The sequence below is a fragment of the Armigeres subalbatus genome, chromosome 2, assembly GCF_024139115.2.
Source record: "Armigeres subalbatus isolate Guangzhou_Male chromosome 2, GZ_Asu_2, whole genome shotgun sequence".
Lineage (NCBI taxonomy): Eukaryota > Metazoa > Arthropoda > Insecta > Diptera > Culicidae > Armigeres > Armigeres subalbatus.
In genome coordinates, this window is record NC_085140.1 from 451706135 (window position 1) to 451711395 (window position 5261).

The window sequence follows — 5261 nt, forward strand, 5'->3', positions numbered from 1 at the left end:
CAGGAAACATCGGAGAAGAGGACATCATGGTATCATTCGACGTAGCGGCATTATTCCCAAGCGTTCCAGTGAAGGATGCTCTGAACCTTTTGGAGGATTGGCTAATAGAACAACGGACGGATACAGCATGGCGAGGAAAAGTAAAGATGTATCTCAAGCTTGCAAGATTATGCATGAATGAGAACTACTTTACATTCCGTGGAAGCTTCTACAAACAAACGAAGGGTGCACCTATGGGAAATCCGCTATCACCCTTTTTTTGCGAATTATTCATGGCAAATTTGGAGGACAACCTAGAGGAACAAGGAGTACTACCCGAGAAATGGTGGAGATACGTGGACGACATTTTCAGCATTATCAACCGGAAAGATCTACCCAGGATTTTGGAAGCGATAAACAACGTGCATAAAGACATCAAATTCACCCACGAGGAGGAAAAGGAAGGTAAATTACCTTTCTTGGATCTACTGGTTATCAAGGGAACAAATGCAACATTAGACTTCGAAATCTACAGGAAGCCCACCAACACCATGAGAGTCATCCCATACACATCAAATCATTCGTATCAGCAAAAAATGGCAGCTTTTCATCACATGATCCACAGGATGCAGACGATTCCCCTGAGCGAAGAAGGAAAAACGAAGGAGCTACAACACATCTTGGAAACAGCGAGGATCAACGGATACAAGGAAAGAACAATACAAGCAATCATCAACAAGAAGCAGAGGAACCTACGAAAAAACGAACTGACAACACTGACACCGATCGATGAACCGCTGAAGAGGTATCGGTCCCCTATGATCGACACATCACCCACCAGCTACGCCATCGACTGAGCAAATTCGGCATCGCTTTAGTATTCTCCAGCAGAAGCAATCAACTGAAGACACTGTTGGGCTCCACAAAGGATAGAGTAGAAATGTTAAATAAGGCCGGGGTTTATCAAATTAATTGTTCACAGTGTGATAAAGTATATGTAGGTCAAACAAAAGATCGTTAGATATAAGGTTCAAAGAACATATTGCGGAAGTAGAAAGTAAGGCTAAGAGGGAAACTGATAAAGGATTAAATTATGAGTTTAGGTCTAAGGTAGCTGAACATGTATATCAGGAAAATCATTCAATTACGACATCAAACATTAAAATTTTAAGAAATGTCTCTTCTCCGTGGAAACTTGATGTTGCTGAGAGCTTGGAAATCTACCGACAGGTACAAACGCGGTTGTTGAATAAAGATCAAGGAAATGGTAGCTCCTGGCTCTTCAAGTTTATACCTAAGCATTAAGCGAAACAAGCGAGTAGAAGTAAACACCGTAGTAAATGTAACTAGATAAGTACCTAGATAAATTATTATACCTACGCATAGTATAAATAGTGTAAGCTGCGATCATTTTCTTCAAGTCGAGTCAAGTACGAGACACTGAAGACGGCCTTACATTTGAGGTCGAAATACGTATCTGTCAAGATACAATTAAGTGGTGGAATTCAATGGGATTGTACTAACTCGTCTTATGACAAGTGAGACCCCTTACTATCTTTTTAAATTTCTATCAATTTGTATTTTTGGTTAACAACCAGTTCTTCATCCTCCCCAATTAAAACTGTGTCTTTGAACTTTTTGGAATCAACATCTATATTTTATTCACGATATGCAAATTCCAACAAAATGCATATGTAACGGATATAAAATAATTAGGGGCTAAATTTTAGACAGACAAACAGAGACCTATGTATTTTACCTCGTTTAGAACATAAACGCAAGGATACTTTAAATAATCATTACATTGGAGGCTGCCTGTTGTATTACCGGGAAAATGCACATAATATTCAGTTGTTATTGTTGGAATTTGCCAACTAATTACGAGGGGTGATTTCCGAGATAACAATACCACACAAAACGACCGTAGAATTAGGCTTTATGTTTGAGGTGGATATTATTATATTGCATGCTGTAATGGAATGCATTTTAGGGTTAAAATTTACATCTTTTTTATCTTATTTGTTACACATGTGTTTATCGATCATTCAATGTTTTTGCCCTGTCATGACTTACGTTTAGTCCCGTTGTGCAGATTTGCGGGTCATCAGGTTCACAATGGTCGAACTAATATCACTCGTTCTGGCTCGTACTAGCTATTATGGAAATATTCACCTAGTTCTAGTCCTTTACCGTACTAAAACAATCTAGATTTAAGTATTTATGTAATATTGAGACTATGAAATTTACCTTCGCATGTAGGATTAAGATGTAAACAAATTGTAGGTTATTATTAGTTCACTAGATTGTAGGGAATACTGCAAATTTTCTGTTATTAGAATAGCATAGTTTCATAGATATTTTAGCACAATTTACCAATTAGGTTCTCACTAATAATTGGGTTGAGTTCACTTTAGAAACGCTTTTAGTATTCAATATTTTGGAACTAACTTAATTTAGCAAATAAACGTGGGAATGGTCACTAGTTGTTCTTTTTTCTTCTGGGTACAATCGGTCTGCCCGTGACGTTTCTCTCCAACGTACGTGGGGAGCAGGTTGTGTACCTTACCTGTGTATAGAAGTGTTGGATGGGAAGGTGCGCAGGTACGGCAGGGCCGTACTCAACAGTTATGAACATTAAGAAGATTGTATGCAAAATGTTGAATAAAAAAATGATTGTGATATTGAGATATCGGACCAAGCGCAAACTGTGGGTAGGCGGTAAAGTATCTTATTCAGCTATTCCACCACCCGACAAGGCCTGAAAAGAGCCTTTTAAAAAACTGAAACTATTCATGTGCCATGTCTAAAAAAAATCTAAAGACAAGGATTCAAATACTAGTGCCCTGAGTAAACGCCAAACGAGTTACCACTAGGCCATCACCGCTACTCAAGAAGAGAAACCACTTGACCAATATGAACAGATGAACAGCATGCTGTGTGTAAACTGATGTTTAAACTTCCATGTTCAAACCCGTGTGTTTGAACTTGGGCGCACACTCATGTTCAAACCGGGTGCGATTTTGGTTCGGTTTATGATGCACTCGGTTTGGATCTAGTATGCATGTTTGAGTGCGAACTTGCACACGGGAAAACTGCACTTGTTTAAACGCGGTTCATGTTTTCGTAAAGACTGTCGATGAGGAACAGTAGCGGAGATAGAGTACATCCTTGCCTCACTGCAGCGACTACCCGGCTGGGGTCAGATGAAGTTTCGTTATGCAGTACTCTACACGAAAAAGCCGATTAGGCCGACGATTTTATGCGGAACTCCCTTGCGTCTAAGAACGCCCCACAGATTTTTGTCTCTCTCTCTCTCTCTCTCTCTCTCTCTCTCTCTCTCTCTCTCTCTCTCTCTCTCTCTCTCTCTCTCTCTCTCTCTCTCTCTCTCTCTCTCTCTCTCTCTCTCTCTCTCTCTCTCTCTCTCTCTCTCTCTCTCTCTCTCTCTCTCTCTCTCTCTCTCTCTCTCTCTCTCTCTCTCTCTCTCTCTCTCTCTCTCTCTCTCTCTCTCTCTCTCTCTCTCTCTCTCTCTCTCTCTCTCTCTCTCTCTCTTTCTCTCTCTCGCTCTCTCTTTCTCTCTCTCGCTCTCTCTCTCTCTCTCTCTCGCTCTCTCTCTTTCTCTCTCTCGCTCTCTCTCTCTCTTTCTCTCTCTCGCTCTCTCTCTCTCTTTCTCTCTCTCTCTCTCTCTCTCTCTCTCTCCCTCTCTCTCTCTGTCTCTCTTTCTCTCTCTGTTTCTCTCTCGCTCTCTCCTTCTCTCTCTCTCTCGCTCTCTCCTTCTTTCTCTCTCTCGCTCTCTCCTTCTTTCTCTCTCTCGCTCTCTCCTTCTTTCTCTCTCTCGCTCTCTCCTTCTCTCTCTCTCCTCTCTCTCTCTCTCTTCTCTCTCTCCTCCGCTCTCTCTCTCTTTCTCTCTCCTCTCTCTCTCTCTTTCTCCCTCTCCTCTCTCTCTCTTTCTCTCTCTCGCTCTCTCTCTCTTTCTCTCTCGCTCTCTCTCTCTTTCTCTCCCTCTCCCTCTCCCTCCTTCTCTCTCGCTCTCTCTCTCTTTCTCTCTCTCTCTCTCTCTCTTTCTCTCTCTCCTCTCTCTCTCTTTCTTTCTCTCGCTCTCTCCTTCTTTCTCTCTCTCTCTCTCTTTCTCTCTCTCGCTCTCTCTCTCTTTCTCTCTCTCGCTCTCTCTCTCTTTCTCTCTCTCGCTCTCTCTCTCTTTCTCTCTCTCGCTCTCTCTCTCTTTCTCTCTCTCGCTCTCTCTCTCTTTCTCTCTCTCGCTCTCTCTCTCTTTCTCTCTCTCGCTCTCTCTCTCTTTCTCTCTCTCGCTCTCTCTCTCTTTCTCTCTCTCGCTCTCTCTCTCTTTCTCTCTCTCGCTCTCTCTCTCTTTCTCTCTCTCTCTTTCGCTCTCTCTCTCTTTCTCTCTCTCTCTTTCTCTCTCTCTCTCTCTCTCTCTCTCTCAGAAGCACTGCCTTGTGTAGGTGATTAAAAACCCTCGCAGGATTCGCATTACAGTCCTGCTCGCACATTTTTTTCGAACCAGTCTTACTATTGATGTCTCACCTTTATATTTACTCGTACATGATTCAGATCCCAGATTGTGATGCGTGCTCTTGTGTCACAACTGCAAATTACTCAAGCCGGCAAAAATGGCATGGGACTCTTATGCGAATGAGATTAGTGTTCAACACAGCCACAAGCGTATTTTCATAGACCAAATTCTGGAGAACGCACTGCGCTGAAAAATTCTCACACTGCTATCCTCCTACTGGTGTCCATTCGGATTACTATTCAGGATGCTTCATTATTTGGTTCACTTGTATCTTGCGCTGTTGATTAATTCGATTGTGGCATCTTCACAAATGCACATTAACTAACCAGCCATCATATCTCTCATAAACTCTTCGATTGGAAAAAAAATAGGCACTTGGGGAAGTGAAAGGTGGGGTTACCGAAATGTTTACACTCTATGTTTTATTTTTCTGAGAGTCAGTGCTCGTAGATTAAGAATCTCAAAACTGCAGTTTAAGCATGACCCCTTTTCATTCTAGTGGAGATTCATGACGGAATGGGCGGAAATTTATTAAATTTATGTTCAGATGTTTGCATATTTTCATAAATTTGTGTTTTTCGAATGTATGTTTTTGAAACTATGCTGTATTCGGGAAAAAAATTACTTTTTATTGCAAGGGTGACGTTTTGAATTGTTGTTTCAACTTGCCCCGCACCACGCATTTCTATTTGCCCCGATGAGTTGAACATGCAGAGCAATATCAAACAACCAAAATACAAATACGATTTTTTAT

General features: G+C 41.5%; 1 long non-coding RNA gene across 1 annotated transcript; it reads right to left on the reverse strand.

Annotated features, from left to right (window-relative positions):
* Positions 1–2007: 2007 nt before the first annotated feature.
* On the reverse strand, positions 2008–2575 carry LOC134218216 (uncharacterized). The gene is made up of 3 exons (XR_009981280.1): positions 2353–2575; positions 2227–2294; positions 2008–2173 (listed from the first exon to the last, which is right to left on the reverse strand). It is a non-coding gene; the product is annotated as an uncharacterized LOC134218216 (long non-coding RNA).
* Positions 2576–5261: the final 2686 nt, after the last annotated feature.